General features: G+C 39.6%; 1 non-coding gene across 1 annotated transcript; it reads left to right on the forward strand.

Moving 5' to 3' along the window:
* The first annotated feature begins 15,619 nt into the window (after positions 1-15,619).
* LOC141675638 (small nucleolar RNA R71) lies at positions 15,620-15,726 on the forward strand. Its single transcript, XR_012556281.1, has one exon. It is a non-coding gene; the product is annotated as a small nucleolar RNA R71 (small nucleolar RNA).
* The last annotated feature ends 5,503 nt before the right edge of the window (positions 15,727-21,229 follow it).

The following is a 21,229-nucleotide window of genomic DNA, read 5'->3' on the forward strand; positions in this document are numbered from 1 at the left end:
TGTATATCGACGGATGACTCAACCCGATGGATAATGGTCATCCGTCGAGATACAAATTTTGACTTAGCCAAAATTTCATCCAAGACTAAAAATCAATTAAATTTCTGGCTTCTTTTCAAATTGCAAGAATAATACAGATAAATTCAAGAGTAATTAAGCATACCTAACTCACTTACCAACCTAGAAAAGGTGGATTCATCCAGTGGCTTGGTAAAAATATCTGCAAGTTGCTTCTCACTTGGAACAAAATGTAACTCTACAGTACCATTCATTACATGTTCCCTTATGAAATGGTACTTAATGTCTATATGCTTTGTCCTTGAATGTTGCACTGGATTTTCAATGATGACAATTGCACTTGTGTTGTCACAGAAAATAGGAATCCTTTCAACTTGCAAACCAAAGTCTAGTAATTGATTTTTCATCCATAAAATATGTGCACAGCAACTGCCAGCAGCAATATATTCAGCTTCAGTTGTGGAAGTAGAAACTGAATTTTGCTTTTTATTGAACCAGGACACAAGCTTGTCTCCTAAAAATTGACAGGTTCCTGTTGTGTTTTTTCTATCAATTCTGCAACCTGCATAATTTGCATCTGAATAACCAGTTAGATCAAAATCAGAATCTCTAGGATACCAAATGCCAAGGTTTGGTGTTCCTTTGAGATATCTGAAAATTCTTTTAATAGCTATCAAATGAGACTCTCTAGGATCAGCCTGAAATCTAGCACACAAACATGTAGCAAACATTATATCTGGCCTACTGGCTGTTAAGTACAGAAGTGAGCCAACCATGCCTCTATAACTTGAAATGTCCACAGACTTTTCAGTAGTGTTTAGTTCAAGCTTAGTTGCAGTGGCCCTGGGAGTTTTTGCAGATGTGCAATCCATTAGATCAAACTTCTTTAAAAGATCAAAAATATATTTAGTTTGACTAATGAATATTCCATCACTAACTTGCTTAACTTGTAAACCAAGAAAGTAAGTTAGTTCTCCCATCATACTCATTTCATACTTGCTTTGCATCAGTTTGGCAAACTTTTTACAAAGTTTCTCATCTGTAGAGCCAAAAATAATATCATCTACATAAATTTGAACAAGTATGTTAGAGCCATTCACATTTCTGAAAAATAAAGTTTTATCTACAGTACCTCTTGTGAAGTGACTTTCCAAAAGGAACTTTGATAAAGTGTCATACCAGGCTCTAGGTGCTTGCTTCAGTCCATAAAGTGCTTTTAGTAGATAATAGACATACTCTGGGAAATTTGGATCTTCAAAGCCAGGAGGTTGACTTACATACACTTCTTCCTCCAAATCTCCATTCAGAAAGGCACTTTTGACATCCATTTGATAGACTTTGAAATTGGCATGGGCTGCATAGGCTAAGAAGATTCTGATGGCTTCAAGTCTTGTAACAGGAGAAAATGTTTCATCAAAATCTATCCCTTCTTGCTAACAATAGCCTTTAGCAACCAATCTTTCTTTGTTCCTTACTACTATGCCATTTTCATCCATCTTATTTCTGAATACCCATTTGGTGTCTATTGAATTCTTTCCTTTAGGCTTGGGTACCAGCTTCCATACTTTATTCCTTTCAAATTGGTTTAGCTCCTCTTGCATAGCTAAAATCCAATCAGGATCTAATAAGGCTTCTTCTACCTTCTTTGGTTCTTCCTTAGACAGGAAGCTGCTGTATAGACATTCTTCTTGAGTTGCTCTCCTGGTTTGAACTCTGGAAGAAACATCACCAATAATCAGTTCAAAGGGGTGATCTTTTGTCCATTTTCTTGGTTGAGGTAGATTAGCCCTAGATGAAGAGACCTCAATGTTGTCTTGATGTGTGATTGAGTTTTGATTGCTAGAAACTCCCCCTGAGTTTGTGGATCTTTGATTTGAGGTTGGGGTGCTTTCTATGGGTGATCTGCCTTGACTTCCTGCTCCTTTTGATAACCCAACGGATGGTGAATTTTGAGTATCGACGGATGAGGCAGGTTGTCTTCTGACGGATAATACAGATTGCCTTCCGACGGATGAAGCATTATGTAACTCGACGGATGTTGAGTTTTATGCTTCATTTATAGTAGATTTGTCTGCATTATCCTTAGACACTTTTTCTTGATCACTCTCATCATCACTTTCATCACTGACCATCTCAACATTGTCGAATTTGAGGCTCTCATGATAATCTCCATCTTTTAGTCCTTCAATCTTTTTATCATCAAACACAACATGTATAGATTCAACAACAATGTTGGTTCTTAGATTGTAGACTCTATATGCTTTACCAACAGCATATCCAACAAAAATTCCTTCATCTGCTTTAGCATCAAACTTCCCATTTTGATCAGTTTGATTTCTCAGAATATAGCATTTACAGCCAAAGACATGAAGAAAGTTCAGAGTTGGCTTCTTGTTTTTGAACAATTGATAAGGTGTCTTGCATTTTGCTTGATTAATCAGAGAGATGTTCTGAGTGTAGCATGCAGTGTTGACAGCTTCAGCCCAGAAATATGTTGGTAATTTTGATTCTTCAAGCATTGTCCTTGCAGCTTCAATAAGAGATCTATTCTTTCTTTCCACTACTCCATTCTGTTGTGGAGTCCTTGCTGCTGAAAAATCATGCAAGATCCCATTTTCCTCACAGAATGCTCTCATGACATAGTTCTTGAACTCAGTTCCATTGTCACTCCTGATTCTTCTAACTTTGAAATCAGGATGATTGTTAACTTGCCTTATGTGATTGATGATAATTTCACTAGCTTCATCTTTGGACTTTAGGAAATAGGTCCAAGAGAACTTTGAGAAATCATCTACAATTACTAGGCAAAATCTTTTCTTTGAGATTGACAATACATTGACTGGTCCAAACAAATCCATGTGAAGCAGTTGCAGAGGTTCTTCAATTGCTGAATCAAGTTTCTTCCTGAAAGATGCTTTAATTTGCTTCCCTTTTTGGCAGGCATCACACAGTCCATCCTTTGTAAACTCCACCAGAGGAATGCCTCTAACCAGCTCTTTCTTTACCAGCTCATTCATAGTCTTGAAGTTCAAATGGGATAGCTTCTTGTGCCATAGCCAACTTTCATCTTGACTTGCTTTACTGAGAAGACAAGTTACAGATTCTGCTTTAGTTGAGTTGAAGTCAGCTAGATACACATTTCCTCTTCTCACACCAGTGAGAACCACTTTGTTGTTTTGATTATTAATCACAACACAGGTTTCTTTGTTGAAGGTTACTGAGTTGCCTTTATCACAAAGTTGGCTGATACTCAACAGATTGTGTTTGAGACCATCCACTAAGGCAACCTCTTCAATGATGACATTGTCCTTTGAAATCAAGCCATATCCCACAGTTTAACCTTTGCTGTCATCTCCAAAAGTGATACTTGGGCCAGCTCTCTCTTCAAACTCTATGAGCAGGGTAGAATCACCAGTCATGTGTCTTGAACAACCACTATCCAAGTACCAAAGATTCCTTCTGTTTCCCTGCACACATCAAAATCAAATCAAGTTGATTTTGGTACCCAAGTTTCCTTGGGTCCTGTCTTGTTAGCTTTCTTCTTCTGTTTCTTAGGTCTTAACTCATTTGACTTAGGAATTTCAGATTCTTCCTTAGTCATTTGGGTTGGGCCTTTGAAACCACTAGATGTAACAGAATTATTATGCATGTTATGGCTAACAGGAAATGGCATGCTTGGTGCAAACATGTTATTCCAGTAAGGCATGCTAAATGGCATTTGAGGCATATTGTATGTAGCATAATATGGATTAGGTGCAAATGGCATGTTAGCAAACTGTGCATTCATGTTCTGTGTAGGCATAACATTAACAGGCATAGGAGGCATGGCATTCATGTTAGAGAATTGAGGCTGAACAGACATGGGAGTAGGCGTGGCAGATTTGCAATTATCAGACAAATGATTTACACTACCACATTTGACACAGATTTTTCTAGGAGCATATTTGTCAGGTGTATAGTTATTATGTTTGTTAATCCCTACTTTACCATTCCTATTGTTTTTCCTTTTAGTCTCTGTTTTTACCTCTATCTTCTCAAGTCTGTCACTCAACTGTTTGACAGTCATGTGACCAACATTAGCCTTCTTCCCTTTCTTGGATTGACTTGACTCCCCTGAAACAAAGTTCTTGGAAACAGACCCATACTTTTCATTTAGCTTGGTTAATTTGGCTTTGCTAATGGGTTTGCTGACAGCCGACGGATTAGAATTTTTATCATTCGACGGATAACACATTTTGTTATCCGACGGATAGTCCTCATCATCCGTCGAGACATATGTCAGCAATCCATCTACCAAAATAGGTTCTAGTTTCTCCTTATTCTTTTTCCAGGATTCATCACAAAAGGACTCAATTCCTTGAACCTTGGTGATTTGAGCATGAACATCTCTGGATGTTTTCCATGCTTTAATCACCTCCTGTTCACGATCAAGCTGCTTCTTTAAAATTTCTTCCTTTTTCAAGGACTCAGTTAATTCCTCCTTAGCAATTCTACACTCAATTTTTAGTTTCTCAAACTCAACAAACTGAGACTCAAGCACATTATTCCTCTCACTCAAAAACAAGTTGTTTTCTTTGATTTTAGCATTTTCTTTAGTGAGGGACTTAAGTGTAACACGCAAATGATACAATTCTGTAGACATGTCATTTATTGCATCATTACACTCAGCTTTAGATAAATGTTCAAGGTTTGTAGTAATTACCTGATTGCTTGAGGAACTTGTCTCTGTTTCATCAGATTTGGCCATAAGGGCTAGATTGACATAGCTGACATCCTCATCTTCATCCAAACCATCAGCTGCCCAGTCATTCTCTTGTGTAATAAAAGCCCTTTCCTTCTATTTGAGTAGTTCAAAGTATTTTTGCTTATAATCCACAGACTCAAATCTCTTCTTACTGGAATCTGACTTTCTACACTCATTTGCAAAATGCCCTGCCAAGCCACATTTGAAACACTTGAATTTTGACTTATCCACCATGTTTCTATTTGGCTTGGCAGCTCCAAAGTTCTTCTTGAACTTGAGCTTGGCAAATCTTCTTGAAAGGAATGCTAGGTGCTCATCAATGTCCTCCATGTCATCTTGACTCAAAGAATCTTCACTTTCTGCAGCTAGCCCTTTACCCTTGCTTTCACAGGCCTTTGAAGTTGATTCCACAGCTTCCATCTTCACTTCCTTCTCCTTTTCCAGTTCAGCCACTAGTGCAATGGATCCTCCTTTCTTCTTTCCTCTCTCCATTCTTTCATCCTTCTCTATTTCAAGCTCATAGGTCTTCAGAATGCCATACAGTCTCTCCAAAGTAAACTCCTTATAATCTTGAGAGTTTCTCAATGAGACTGTCATTGGTTTCCATTCCTTTGGAAGAGATCTGAGAAATTTCAGATTGGAACCTTTAGTCTGATAGACTCTTCCATGCAATTTAAGAGCATTTAGTAGCTTTTGGAATCTACTAAAAATGTCAGTGAGTGACTCACTTTCTTCATTGTGAAAATGCTCATATTGCTGAATCAGGAGCTGCATTTTATTTTCTCTTACTTGCTCAGTACCATCACAGATTATCTATATTGTGTCCCAAACTTCCTTGGCAGTCTTGCAGTTGATGATGTTATCAAACATATATGCATCAACACCATTGAACAGAATGTTCATGGCCTTTTTATCTTTCCTGACTTGTTCAAGATCAGGTTCAGACCATTCATGCCTTGGCTTTGGAACAGATGGTTCATTTCCTGTTGCAGCTCTCATTGGAACATGAGGGCCTCTTTCTATGCAGTCCACATAGGCCTCATCTTGAGAAAGCATATGAAGATGCATCTTTACCTTCCAATGATGGTAATTATCTTTATCAAGAAAAGGAATCTTGACTCCAACATCTTTCTTGTTCATCTTGCTATATTGTTTTGATCTTTAAACTCTTTGTAGATTAAGAGCCTGCTCTGATACCAATTGTTAGTCCCTTAACAATATAGCAAGAATTACAGAAGGGGGGTTGAATGGAATTCTTGAACTTTTTCTTGAAATAAAAATGTTCAACTCGATTATAGATATATTTGTTTTGATTAGCACAATGCGGAATATAAACTTTAATGAATCAAAACAAGAGTAATTAAAAACAAGAGTCTTTAAAAACTTTCTGGTGGATTTAAACAATTCCACCAGAGATATTTAATATATCGAGAGGACTCTGTGTGCAGAAATGCTCACAGCTGCTTATACAAAATAGAACTACTAAGAACACAGGAAATGCTAAAGATAGTGCTTACAAAGATTTCTATGTGTTTGTTTCTTAGCTCTCTTAGTTGTTTTTCTATTTGCTACTCTCTTGGTTTATATATTACCAAGATTACAAAGTCAAAAGAACTGAATAAATATAAAATCTAACAGTCTTGATCTTTGCTGCTTTACGTCCTCTATTACCCAGTTAATGGGCTTCCACAGTGTGTTTATATCCAACTCGATGGCTGTGTGTCAGCTTTCACTGTTCAACTGATGTTTGAATCTTGATATGATCATTCGTCGACTTTCAGATCATCCGTTGATGACTTACTTGATCATCCGTCGACTGCTATTTTAAACATCCGTTGAAAGTCATTTGATCATCCGTCAAAGCTTTGTTAAGCATCCGTTGATAGCTATTTTGGCACTTGACTTCATTTCACTTATACAGAATTACAAGACATTGCTTATGTACAGTTAATCAACCTATTCTGCATATCTAGTTAAAGTCAACATGACTTATATACTACTGCAGATTCTATACAAAGGTGCATACAACACTGTGCTACAAACTTATTATTACATAAGCTACTCACTCGATGGATAATAAGTTACTCATCCGTCGGGACTAAAACGAGTTATCCGTCGGGACTATAATTCTTATCTGTCGAGTGCTACATTATTTCACTAAGTAAAATTTACTTAGATGTTTTGTTTAGGTAATCATCAAGTACACAACATATTCACAACACCTTTAGCATGTGACAGTGATGATATTAATCGAATAACATGAAACTGATAAAAGCCAACTTTCATTGTACTAATACCATTTTACCAAACATCCACAATTAAGATAGAAGTTGAATAGTCATCAATTATGCTGAGTTCCTATATGTCTACAGAAATTGAAAACACAACGATTTAAGCACAAGTTATTCCTTTTGATTACACAGGGCGAATAAAACTGTTAGAGTTACCCACTAATCATGCACATCATACATGAACCTATGCTAGCATGGCAAGTTCTAAATCTCAAGATCCACCATCGCTTCACAAGAGACTAACACCCTATCTTATATGTTCGCGACGCACATAAGACGAATACGCACAACCAATACTAGATATCATACAATCATCACACACTAAAGTATTAAACAATTAACTAAAGAATTCCATAGTAAATCCGTTGCAACCCCATGATCACGATTAGCCCATAATAGCACTCATCGTCATTATGGGTTCATATGAAATCATGATAAACAATACAAGAAAATAATAACTAAACTAATTATATTAAACCAGAGTACGTCACAAGAGTAAAGAGGTTCAAAGTAAGAAAACTAGCATCCAACGTTACAACGAAATAAGAATCACAAAAAAATATGCTTTCTCTTCGTTGATGTGTGCTAAAACGGTCTTCTTCCTTATCTCCTTCGCTCCTTGCTTAATACCACGATCCTCTCTCGTGAAAACGTCTCCAAATCTACTTATATAATAGTCCCATAAAACTCAGATTACATAGAAGTGGAAGCCAAACAGAAGTAGAAGTCTAAAAATAACTATTTAATTTCCCGACCCTGCGCGGCCGCTCAGCATAGCTGAGCGGGCGCTCAGCTTCCTGCGCGGCCGCTCAGCATTGCTGAGCGGGCGCTCAGGACCCTACTGGAAAAATCCTGAGTTTGCTCCGTTTCTTCGCCGTAATCTGCCCCTTCCTTTCCTCTCTCAATGGTGAACACATGCCAAGGCTTATTCTTGATGATTACTCCTCTGAAATGCAACTAATACCCTGAAATGCATAAACACTAGAAAAACACATCAAATACACAAAATACTTGATTTCAAGGCACCAATTTAAGCCATTTTAGGATGTTCTAAGTGGTATAAAATGCCACTTATCACACCCCCAAACTTAAATCGATGCTTGTTCTCAAGCGTCACAAACTCAAAAACAAATAAAACATGCATGAATGCAATCTATATGAAAATGCAGTGATCCCCCTTACTACGAACAAACCAACCAAATTGCAACATCTCAACAAATGCAGTTAGGCGACTAAAGATCAATAAACTCATGCAAACGAACATACATCCAGAAATGTGGTGTGTGCAGATGCTTAACAGATATGCTTCGGAACTAGACCAATTATTATGACTCAATTATGATCAAGGCAATCATATGATTATACAAAGAATAAAAATTCTAGGCACAAAGCGACATATAACACTACAAGAATTTTGGAGCTTATTACGGAATCATGTTTTTTATTTACGACAACAATGCTTATTTGACCGTGCAATGAGTGAGATCCACAAAAGACTTATACAATGGTATCCATGTAACGAGCGTTAGGCTAGCGGTTCCCAGACTCTAAAAGCCTTAAGCCACTAGGCACAAAGTCCCCTAAGAACTTAATAACTCGAATACCAAAGAGCCCACTCGTGATCAATTATGCATAAACACCATAAATTTTTTCTTTTTTTTTAAAAAAAAATTTCTGAGCAAGTGCGTTTCGCTCCATCTTGCTCAACCCTAGACTACCCGCATAACATGCGAGCAGGCTACTAGCCATTTGACGCCTAGCCACAACTAACAACAAATTCCATTTTTACTCCAATTTTTTTTCTTTTTCATGCCTTTATCACTAAGAACCTATTATCGAATTCTAAGCATAATAAATAAATTAACCTCGAAAACAATCAGATCATAATAACAATCTAGCCCTTAAGCATTCTCTAAGACTTAGTGAAATTACAAGTGCTTCTAGCATGCATATCAACCTACACGACTCAATATCACTTTAATGCTATCACTACACTCGTATCAATATCACAATTCAGACGATAATTCATCGCAAAAGGGATCATGGTATATGCATGAGCTACATGACATGATAAACAAATAAAGCTATAAAATAAAAAAACTATATGGCAAAAATTATGCAACTATATGAACTAAACTATCATGAATATGTAGCTATATGACACACACAAAATATTCTTTAACTACCACCCCCAAACTTAAAATCTTCACTGTCCCCAGTGAAGGTAGTAGAAAGGAACACAGGGTATACCTACTCGGAGTCATCATCATCATCACCCTCAGTGGGTGGAGTATCAGGCGGCGGGTATGCAGAGTCCTCACCAAAAACTGGCCACTGGATATCAGCTCCAAGGCCCCGAAAAGCAGTCCCTAATGCAAGGGTGAGCTCCTGAGCAAACCTACTCTGCATCTCATACATGGCATCCATCCGCCGTGAAAGCCTCCTATACTGGGTATCAGCCATCCCAGCACCCTCCTGAGCTCTCGAAGAACCAGCCTCATCATGCCTAGGCCTATCCATAGTAGCACCTCGTGCTGGATGCCCTCCTCGAAGACGATAACCCAGCCCATGCTGCTCGGGCTCACCACCGGTCCACTCCGGCATCCCATTCAGAGTCCCAGAATCAATCGGAGCGACCGACCACTGCAACTGCTCATGAGCCGGCCAGTTCACTCCCACTGCTCGACAAAGCTTTGTAACCGTGGATGCATAAGGGATGTTCACATGCTTAGCTCCCCTCAAAAACTTCAGAATTCCTTGGTAGATAAACTCACCCAGGTCCACATAGTACTCCTCATTAAGAATTCCCCACAACAACTGTGCTCTCTCAACTATGACCTCGTGTGTATGCGAAGAAGGCAAAATATTAGCACAAATAAATGCATTCCATGCACGGGCATACCTGTTCATAGCGATCACCGGGAAGTGACGATACTCATTAGTGCCGGTCTTGAAGGTCCAAACTGTGCCCGGCCTACAGAGAGTAGCACAAATCAAATCCAAGTCAAAATCCTCAGGAGTCTTCTCATTCCAGTTCTCCTCCTCGGGCTTCCTCTCTCGCTGCCCAATCACACGGCGAATCGCCGCTGGGTGATAATCAACCGTCAGCCCTCGGACCACAGAAAACCCATTCTTTTCGGCCTTCGCGTTCGCATAGAACTCGGGAACCACGCTCATCGGCACTGCTTCGTGCGACTCACAAAAAGCTATCCACCCCTTCCCTGCAATCATGGGTAGAAACTCACCATCCCTCCCTGATGGTAAAAACCCTCTCTCCTTCAGAATCGGCTTCCCCAAAAGCCTAGTGTACTCTTCCTCCGCAGCTCTGTCATTCAACCAAGGCCTTGCAGCAGTACCCCTCGATGAATCAGCAGTAGGGACTGTGCTGCTGCTATCAATAGTTCGTGCTCTCTTGGGTGCCATTGAATCTTGAATAAAAGTATTTAAGAACTGAGTTTTTGTGTTTGGGAGAGAGTTTAAGTGTAGAAAGTTTGTGGGAGATATGTAGGATAGGTGTATGTATATATAGGGTGTGGATTAGGTTAAATTAGATTAGGAGTGGGGTTGAGGGATAAAAATCATGGAGTAATAGGAAAAGAGTTTGTGGGTTTATGGGATGTGATGGGTTTTTTAATTCTCTGATTTTTTTTTATGAACTGTAAAAAAAATTCTGGCAGCCGACCCCTGAGCGGTCGCTCAGCAAAGGGGTCACTGGGAAAAAAAATTCAGTCCCGATTTTCTGATTTTTTTGTGTTTTTGGATAGGTTATTAACTTCTACGGGTTCCTGTAACAACAAATCATGGGTTGCCTCCCACGCAGCGCTTCTTTTTCGTCATTAGCTTGACGTTGCGTACCTTTGTCAAATAGTCAATAAAATGGCACTAACCACTTCTCGGTTTGCCATGTCCCCATAGTAGTGCTTCAAACGCTGACCATTAACCTTGAATGCTTGGTCCGGATCATTCTCAAAAATTTCCACCGCTCCATGTGGAAACACATTTTTGACAATAAAAGGTCCAGACCACCTTGATTTCAACTTCCCAGGAAAAAGTCGGAGACGAGAGTTGAATAAGAGAACTTGTTGCCCCGGCACGAATAACTTAGGATGTAGCTTCCTATCGTGCCACCTCTTCACCTTTTCCTTATACATTTTGTTATTCTCGTACGCTTGAAGTCGAAATTCATCAAGTTCATTAAGCTGAAGCATTCTTTTCTTACCAGCTGCATCTAAATCCAGGTTTAACTTTTTCAACGCCCAGTAGGCCTTATGCTCAAGCTCCGCAGGTAAATGACATCCCTTCCGTACACCAACTGAAACGGGGACATACCAAGTGGAGTTTTGTATGCTGTTCTGTAAGCCCAAACAGCTTCATCGAGCTTTAAAGACCAATCCTTCCTTGACGGACACACAACCTTCTCTAGAATGCGCTTGATCTCTCTGTTAGACACTTCCGCTTGACCATTTGTTTGCGGATGATAGGCAGTAGCAACTCGATGATTTACATTATAATGATGCATCATAGAAGTGAACTTACGGTTGCAGAAATGCGACCCTTCATCACTTATGATTACCCGAGGTGTTCCAAACCTTGTGAAAATCTGCTTATGAAGAAAATTCAGCACTGCCTTTGCATCATTTGTCGGTAAAGCTTTGACTTCTACCCATTTTGAGACATAATCGACTGCCAGCAAGATGTACTGATTATTGCAGGATGAGACAAAAGGCCCCATGAAATCGATTCCCCAAACATCAAAGACCTCGACTTCAAGCATCACATTTAACAGCATCTCATCCTTTCTCGTCAAATTTCCCACTCTTTGGCAACGATCACACCTTAAAACAAACTGATGAGCATCCTTAAACAAAGTAGGCCAGAAAAAACCTGCTTGCAGAATACGAGCTGCCGTCTTCTCACCACCATAGTGTCCACCATAAACCGTGGAGTGGCAGTCTCGTAATATCCCCTCCGTCTCACAAAACGGGATACATTTCCTGATGATCTGGTCAGCTCCTTGTCTAAACAAATATGGTTCATCCCACATATACCACTTCACCTCATGCAGAAACTTCTTCCTTTGAGCTGAGGTCAAATTATGAGGCATTATATTGCTGACAAGATAGTTTACAATATCTGCAAACCATGGCTCTTCCTCCTGAACTGCGAACAACTGCTCATCCGGAAAAGATTCATTGATTAATGTCCTATCTTGTGAAGCAGACTCGGGATTCTCCAACCTAGAGAGATGGTCAGCTACTTGATTCTCAGTACCTTTTCGATCCTTGATCTCTAACTCAAATTCCTGAAGTAAGAGCACCCAACGAATGAGTCTCGGCTTCGAATCCTTCTTGGAAAGCAAATAGCGAATGGCCGCATGATCAGTGAATACTGTTACTTTAGTCCCAAGCAAATAAGATCGAAATTTCTCGAAACCAAAGACTATAGCCAAGAGCTCCTTCTCCGTAGTGGTGTAGTTCATTTGGGCCCCATTTAAGGTCTTACTCGCATAGTAGACCACATGAAAGAGATTATTCTTGCGCTGCCCCAGAACTGCACCTACCGCATAATCACTCGCATCACACATCATCTCAAACGGCTCTGTCCAATCTGGTGCTGTAATAACTGGTGCAGTGATCAAACTCTTCTTGAGAGTCTCGAATGCTGCCAAACATTCATCATCAAATTTGAAAGGCACATCTTTCTCAAGTAAATTGCACAACGGCTTAGATATCTTTGAAAAGTCCTTGATGAATCGCCGATAAAAACCCGCATGACCAAGAAAACTACGGATTCCCTTCACAGAAATAGGTGGTGGAAGATTTTCAATGACTCCCACCTTGGCCTTGTCCACCTCCAGACCCTTGCTAGAGACCTTATGCCCAAGAATAATGCCTTCACGCACCATAAAATGACATTTCTCCCAATTGAGCACCAAATTAGTTTCCACGCACCTTTTGAGTACGGCGCGAAGATTATTCAAACATTCATCATCCATGAACACCTCGACATTATTTCCAATCATGTCAGAGAATATAGCCATCATACATCTCTGAAAAGTGGTCGGGGCACCACATAACCCAAACGAAACTCTGCGAAAAGCAAACGTGCCAAATGGATAAGTGAAGGTAGTCTTTTCCTGATCCTCTGGTGCAATACAAATCTGATTATACCCTGAATAGCCATCCAGAAGACAATAATACTCATGACCAGCCAACCTGTCAAGCATCTGATCAATGAATGGAAGAGGGAAGTGATCCTTCCTCGTGGCTTTGTTCAACTTTCGATAATCCATGCATACTCCCCATCCTGTAACTGTTCGAGTGGGGATGAGCTCATTCTTCTCATTTGCCACCACAGTGATACCTCCTTTCTTAGGTACACATTGTACGGGGCTCACCCAAGAACTGTCAGAAATAGGATAAATGATGCCTGCATCTAGCCATTTCAGAATTTCTTTCTTCACCACCTCCTTCATGATAGGATTAAGTCTGCGCTGTTGTTCAAAAGTCGGCTTACTACCTTCCTCTAGCAGAATTTTATGCATACAATAGGAAGGGCTGATCCCCTTGATATCTGCTATGGTCCATCCAATAGCCGATTTGAATTCTCTCAAAATCCTTAAGAGCTTGTCTTCCTCACTACCTGAAAGGTCAGATGCAATAATAACAGGTAAAGTAGTTGCATCTCCTAAAAAAGCATACCTCAAGTGTTCAGGTAATGGCTTGAGCTCCAAGGTAGGTGCTTCCTCTATTGATGGTTTGAGTTTTCCTTCAGCATTCTTGAGGTCAGAAGTACCAAGAGATTTAAACGGCATGTCCAGCTTTCGCTTCCAGGGAGAAGCATTCAGATATTGTAATTGCTCATTGCCATCTTCATCATTACTGTCAAAATCCCCACTAAGGCCTTTTCCAATGCATCAGACATTAGCATGCGATCGAGTTCCGAAGTAACCGCAGAATCAATCACGTCCACTTTTAAGCACTCCTCATCTTCTGTAGGGAATTTCATTGCCTTGAATACGTTGAAGGTCACATCCTGATCTTGTACCCGTATAGTAAGTTCACCTTTCTGCACATCTATCAAGGTACGGCCAGTAGCGAAGAAAGGTCTTCCCAAGATTATGGGAATCTTCTTATCTTCCTCAAAATCCAGAATAACAAAATCTGCAGGAAAGAAGAGCTTATCCACCTTGACTAGCACATCCTCCACTATGCCCCTTGGGTAAGTAATAGAACGATCAGCCAATTGTAGAGACATGTATGTGGGTTTTAAATCAGGCAAATTCAACTTTTTAAAGATCGACAACGGCATCAGATTGATGATTGCTCCCAAATCACAAAGACACTTGTCAAAAGTCAACTTGCCAATGGTGCAAGGAATGGTTAAGCTACCTAGATCTTTTAGCTTTAGAGGTAACTTTTGCTGCAGAACAGCGCTGCATTCTTCCGTGAGGGCAACGGTCTCAAGGTCATCCAGTTTCACCTTCCTTGAAAGAATATTCTTCATAAACTTCGCATAACTAGGCATTTGCTCCAGACCCTCAGCGAAAGGTATATTGATGTGAAGTTTCTTGAACACCTCCAGAAACTTACCGAACTGTCTATCCAGCTTTTGTTGCTGCAATCTCTTAGGAAAAGGTGGTGGAGGATAGAGCTGTTTCTCCCCTGTATTACCCTCAGGCAGAGTGTGTTCAATAGTAGTCTTCCTTGGTTCCGCCGCTTTCTCCTTTTGCTTAGCTTCTTCATCTCTAACTTCAGCTTCTCCTTCTTTTGGCTTTTCAGCATCAGCCATTTTCCCAAACCTTAAGGTAATAGCCTTGACTTGCTCTTTAGCTTCCTTCCTACCTGGTACTTCAGTGTCACTGGGAAGAGTGCCAGGTTGACAATTGAGCACTACATTGGCTATTTGACCTATTTGGTTTTCCAAGGTCTTGATAGAAACCGCCTGACTTTTGCATAACAGCTTAAATTCCTCAAAATCAGTACTAGTAGGTGTAGCTGCACTTCCCTGTTGAGGATATGATTGCCTTTGAGCATACTGCTGTGGTTGCTGGAATCCAGGTGGATTAAACTGTTTACTCATACCTTGCTGATATGGTGGCTGAGTAGCATTCTGATTATTACCCCAGCTGAAATTTGGATGATTTCTGTTATTAGGATGATAAGTAGCTGGCACAGGCTGCTGTTGTCACTGATAATTATTCACATACTGAACAGATTCGTTAACAAGAGAACACTGATACGTAGCATGAGAACCTGCACAAAGCTCACAAACCATAGCTATTTGATTAACTCCATATGTAGTCAGAGAATCAACCTTCATTGACAGCGCTTGGAGCTGCGCTGCAATAGCGGTGGCTGCATCAACTTCCAGAATACCTGCTACCTTCCCAGGCATCATCCTCTGAGTTGGGTTTTGATGCTCATTTGCAGTCATAGTCTCGATAAGATTATAAGCCTCAGTATAGCTTTTAGCCCATAAGGCGCCTCCAGCTGCTGCATCGAGCATGGGCCTAGATTGGGCCCCCAAACCATTATAGAAACCAGTGATCACCATCCAATCAGGCATTCCATGATGTGGACACTTCCTCAACATTTCCTTGTAGCGTTCCCAAGCTTCGCACATAGATTCTCTATGTTGTTGCGCAAACTGAGTAAGAGCACTCCTCATAGCAGCAGTCTTTGCCATTGGATAAAACTTCACCAGAAACTTTTGCGCAAGATCTTGCCAAATAGTGATGGACCCAGCTGGTTCAGAATGTAACCAGTCCTTAGCTTTGTCCCTCAGTGAGAATGGGAAAAGCCTCAGCTTGATAGCCTCATCAGTCACGCCATTATACTTGAAAGTGCTGCAGATCTCGACAAAATTCCTTATGTGCATGTTGGGGTCTTCAGTCGCAGCTCCTCCAAAAGAAACAGAATTCTACACCATCTGAATAGTGCCCAGCTTGATTTCAAAGGTGTTAGCTTGAATAGCCGGATGAAGAATGCTTGACTGAATGCCATCAATTTTTTGGCTGAGAAAAATCCATAAGAGCTGGATCAGCCTGAACAATACGATCACCCATGATTACTGGTTCTTTCCGCTCAGTTCTTGAGTCCGAATCTTCAAAATCTAACTTCTCCAGAATATCAAGAACTTCGTCTGTCTCCTCAGTTGTATCTAAAGTCCTCTTGTGAGTACGAGAACGAGTTTGCATAAACGCTCGCTAAAGTACCTGAAACACAATCGGAAACAATAAGTAACAACTACGTCCTAATCACTGAGTCCTAATGACCAATGATGGTAAGTACATAAACTAAACAAATACGCCGAGTCCCCGGCAGCGGCGCCAAAAACTTGTTAGGGCGAAAACACGCGCTAATATTCACGCAAGTATACGCGTTCACAAGTAATATAGAATATTTTTTAGTTCGTTCCCACAGAGACTCAGACTAATTATTGTTTAATTAAACTCACGCACCAATGTATGATTACTTCTCAATGTTAAGACACTAACACTTAAAATTGTTGATTAAATATTAACTACAATTAATTACTTAATTTATCACTTAATTAACACTTCAATTATCAATATTAAAACACTCATGAGATCACAACTTCATTGCTACTTCCTTCAATAGTTATTGTTATTACCTTTAGCATGTGACAGTGATGATATTAATCGAATAACACGAAACTGATAAAAGCCAACTTTTATTGTACTAATACCATTCTACCAAACATCCACTATTAAGATAGAAGTTGAATAGTCATCAATTATGCTGAGTTCCTATATGTCTACAGAAATTGACAACACAACAATTTAAGCACAAGTTATTCCTTTTGATTACACAGGGCGAATAAAAATGTTAGAGTTACCCACTAATCATGCACATCATACATGAACCTATGCTAGCATGGCAAGTTCTAAATCTCAAGATCCACCATCGCTTCACAAGAGATTAACACCCTATCTTATATGTTCGCGACGCACATAAGACGAATACGCACAACCAATACTAGATATCATACAATCATCACACACTAAAGTATTAAACAATTAACTAAAGAATTCCATAGTAAATCCGTTGCAACCCCATGATCACGATTAGCCCATAATAGCATTCATCGTCATCATGGGTTCATATGAAATCATGATAAACAACACAAGAAAATAATAACTAAACTAATTATATTAAACCAGAGTACGTCACAAGAGTAAAGAGGTTCAAAGTAAGAAAACTAGCATCCAACGTTACAATGAAATAAGAATCACAAGAAAATATGCTTCATCTTCGTTGTTGTGTGCTAAAACGGTCTTCTTCCTTATCTCCTTCACTCCTTGCTTAATACCACGATCCTCTCTCGTGAAAACGTCTCCAAATCTACTTATATAATAGTCCCATAAAACTCAGACTATATAGAAGTGGAAGCCAAACAGAAGTAGAAGTCTAAAAATAACTATTTAATTTCCCGACCCTGCGCGGCCGCTCAGCATAGCTGAGCGGGCGCTCAGCTTCCTGCGCGGCTGCTCAGCATTGCTGAGCGGGCACTCAGCATTGCTGAGCGGGCGCTCAGGACCCTACTGGAAAAATCCCGAGTTTGCTCCGTTTCTTCGCCGTAATCTGCCCCTTCCTTTCCTCTCTCAATGGTGAACACATGCCAAGGCTTATTCTTGATGATTACTCCTCCGAAATGCAACTAATACCCTGAAATGCATAAACACTAGAAAAACGCATCAAATACACAAAATACTTGATTTCAAGGCACCAATTTAAGCCATTTTAAGATGTTCTAAGTGGTATAAAATGCCACTTATCAGCATCCCAGCTAGCAAGTGAGTTAATTTCACCATTTAAACTTGCTAAAGAGCGTTTACTGACTTATTATCTACTGATAATAAGAAAATTGTTCTAAGACCCCTCCAAATTCCACAATCAGTCAAACAGTTTTTAGTAAACTCTGACCCAGCCACATACACTGCTAAATATCCTGATCTACAACCAACCCAACCTCCATCTGCACCTACACAACCAACCACTTCTCATCCTTAACCAACTCAACCTACCATCAGAATATACTTCCAACCAGCTCAATCCTCACAACAACAACCATCAGCACCTACCATCAGACCTTCATCTTTCAGGCCGAAGAGGGCAAAGTCTGTTTCTCAACCTCCACCAAAGAGAAGGAAGATGATTCTAAGAGATGAGTCAGATGATGAAGAAGCACATGTTCATGCATCAGAACTTGTGACTGAAGAAGCTGAAGGGTCAACCCATCAGAATTTAGATGAAGCTGCAGGTTCGGGTCATTTGAAGAGGAAAACTGTAAGTTCTGATGCAGATCAAGCAACTCCTTCACTATCAAGGAGATTAAAGAAAATGAGGGCAAAAAGGCACATGGCTAAGCCTCCATCTTAGGATATTACTGAAGCTGAGGAAGGGGATCAGGAATCTCTGATCTCAAAGCCAATTGTAATTGAATCTCTACCACCTCCAGCTAAAGCCAAAGATACTGCTAATGATACAGTGATCACTCCTACTGTCTCTCCAGTCAGAGAAACAACAGTTGAAGATTCAGGATTAAGTCCTGAAATTGACCTTCAAAGGATGATTATTCCTACTGTTTAATTTCTGGAAGCTCCAACCACAGCAGCTCAGCCATCTACAATCAATTCTCCTATTCTGCAGGCTGAGATACCAACAACTTTTATTCTGGAGATAAATTCTAATGATCAGAATTTAGATGAAGTTGTTCCAGAATCTCCAGTTGCCTCACATACTCTTGTACGGTCAGAAGATAATGAGTCTTCTTCCAGTTCTGAAGACAGTGTTTCTGTTGATACTCCAGCTCCCATTCTAGGAAAGGAAGCACTTATTGAGAAATTTGTTGAGCAAGCTGCTCCTATTCCTTGGGAAGATACTCACAGAGGTGTGGAGTGGACCAAAGTGGAATAAAACTGATTTCTTTCCAAGCTCCAAAGTAATGACAGACCATATTGGAAAAGCTGATGAGTTGCTCATAAATTCTGATTTCAAGATATAACTCAAAGTCACAGCTCTGTCTACCAAAAATCTTCAAGGTCTACACTCTGCTACTCATGAAAAGGTTGACAAACTTCTTGAAAAAAGCTGAAAAGCTGGATATGGAGACCAAACTTGATAAAAAGAGGTTTATCATACCTATTTCTGAGAAAGTTGAAGCCATTGAGAAGATTCAAGGAAAGCAACAGGCCCAAATCACTGAGGTCCTGCAGAATCAAGCTTCTCAAAAAGCTCAATTGGATGAAGTCTAATCTTCAGTTGAACTTCTTCTCTCTCTCCTACTACCTGATGATGCCAAAAAGGGGGAGAAGGTAAGTAAGTCCAAATGCTCAATCACTCAGATACTGAAGAAGAAGGATGACAAAGGTAATGACCAGGGAAACTCTGATAAAAGTAGAGGTCAAGGTCAAGGGCAGAGCAGCAAGTTTTCTTCAAGGAAACTAAATTCCGATGCAAGCAAATCTTCTACTCAAAAGAAAACAAGTTCTGAAGCTGCTCAAACTCAAAATCTGATATCAAGTTCTGATAAGCAAAGTCTGATGACAAAGCCTGATGTTCTGATACAAAGTGGAAGTCAAGACTCTCAGAAGTTTTTACAAACTCTGAAGCTAAAGGGGAAGCAGACTACAGTCTACTACAAGGATCCCAAGATTCAGACACTTGATGAAGAGATTGCTAGAAGACTATTTCTGAAACATAATCCTGGAATGGATTTAGAAAATCTCAAGGAGGAAGAAGCTAGATTTAAAGCTGAAAAGACAAATCTAAAGCCAAAAGGTTCTGTTACAAAGAAACCTCTAAGGCCTAAGGAAAAAGGCATTATGATCAAGGAGAAATCAAATACTGAGGCATCTAAGCCCAAGAAGATCACAGACTGAGATTGATCCCAAAGACAAAGGGAAGGGAAAAGTTGATGAACCAACCAAGCCACTGGAGATGAAAATTCCTCAAATCCTGATGAAACCAGTGTGTAAAATAGTTCAAGTTACTGATGATACTCTTGCTGAAGATGAAACTGTCCAAACTCTGAAAAGAAGGAAGATTTTTGAAGAATCCAAGACAACCTCTGACAGTGCTCAAGTTGTTCAGAGTGAAGAACTGTAAGCTACAAAAGAAACAACAAGTTCTGATAAAGTCATCAAGACATCAACCTCTAACATAGCTCAAGTTAATTTAGACAAGATGAAAGTAGCTGACAAAAAGAAACTTCTTTGGAAAAATGTCAAACCATCAGATCCAAAGAAAAGCCAATTGCTGTCTGATTTCATGACTATTAGGTTAAATGCTAGAGAACCAAGAGACAGAGTAGGGCTAGGTTCTGATGAAGTTAAGATCAAGACAGGAGTTGAAGTTGTTACTAGAGATCCATTTTTGTTAACTGACAAATCTCTTGAAGATGTTACACAGAAACACCTTGATAAGGTTATCTATGTTCAAGTGGTACTGGATGCTCATGACAAGCACAATGTCAAAGAAAATCTGATTCTATTTCTTGAAGATTGAAGGACAGATCAAATGTCAGAATCAGATGTGCTAAACAAATCACTGAAAGAATTTCAATTCTTTCATTACCTTTTAGAGGTAAAGTCTGATATTACCAGGAGATGGTCAAATTTCATATTGAAGACCATAAGAGATAAAGCTAGAATTTCTGGTTCAAGGGTTACAGAATTTATTCCTAATATTGTTGAAGATGATGGAAGTGAGATTCCAATGAAGAAGGATTCTGCTAAACTTGAAGTGATACTGAAAGAGAAATGTCTATGCTACAATGAAGATTCTTCTCATCCAAGGGTAATAAGACTGGGTGATGGTTTAGAAAGAAACCATATCTCTGCTTAAAGACTGTAATCTACCAGATTGGAAGTCAGAATGAAGAGATGAAGCAAGTCAAGACTGCAATAGCTCAAGTCCTGAGGAATAAAGAAGAAAAGCTGATATCAAACTCTGTCAAGAATCATTTTGGATTCAGATTGACTTAGTGAGATTGGTAAAAGCTACAAGGACTGTAAGTTGTAGTTAGTTATCTAGTCAAACTCTTATTTGCATTTGTACTTAAATGTTTTTGACATCATCAAATCTATTAACTTGTATATTTTGCATAATTTACAAGTTGGGGGAGATTATTATATATATTTGAGATGTCA

Source organism: Apium graveolens, chromosome 7 (assembly GCF_009905375.1).
Source record: "Apium graveolens cultivar Ventura chromosome 7, ASM990537v1, whole genome shotgun sequence".
Lineage (NCBI taxonomy): Eukaryota > Viridiplantae > Streptophyta > Magnoliopsida > Apiales > Apiaceae > Apium > Apium graveolens.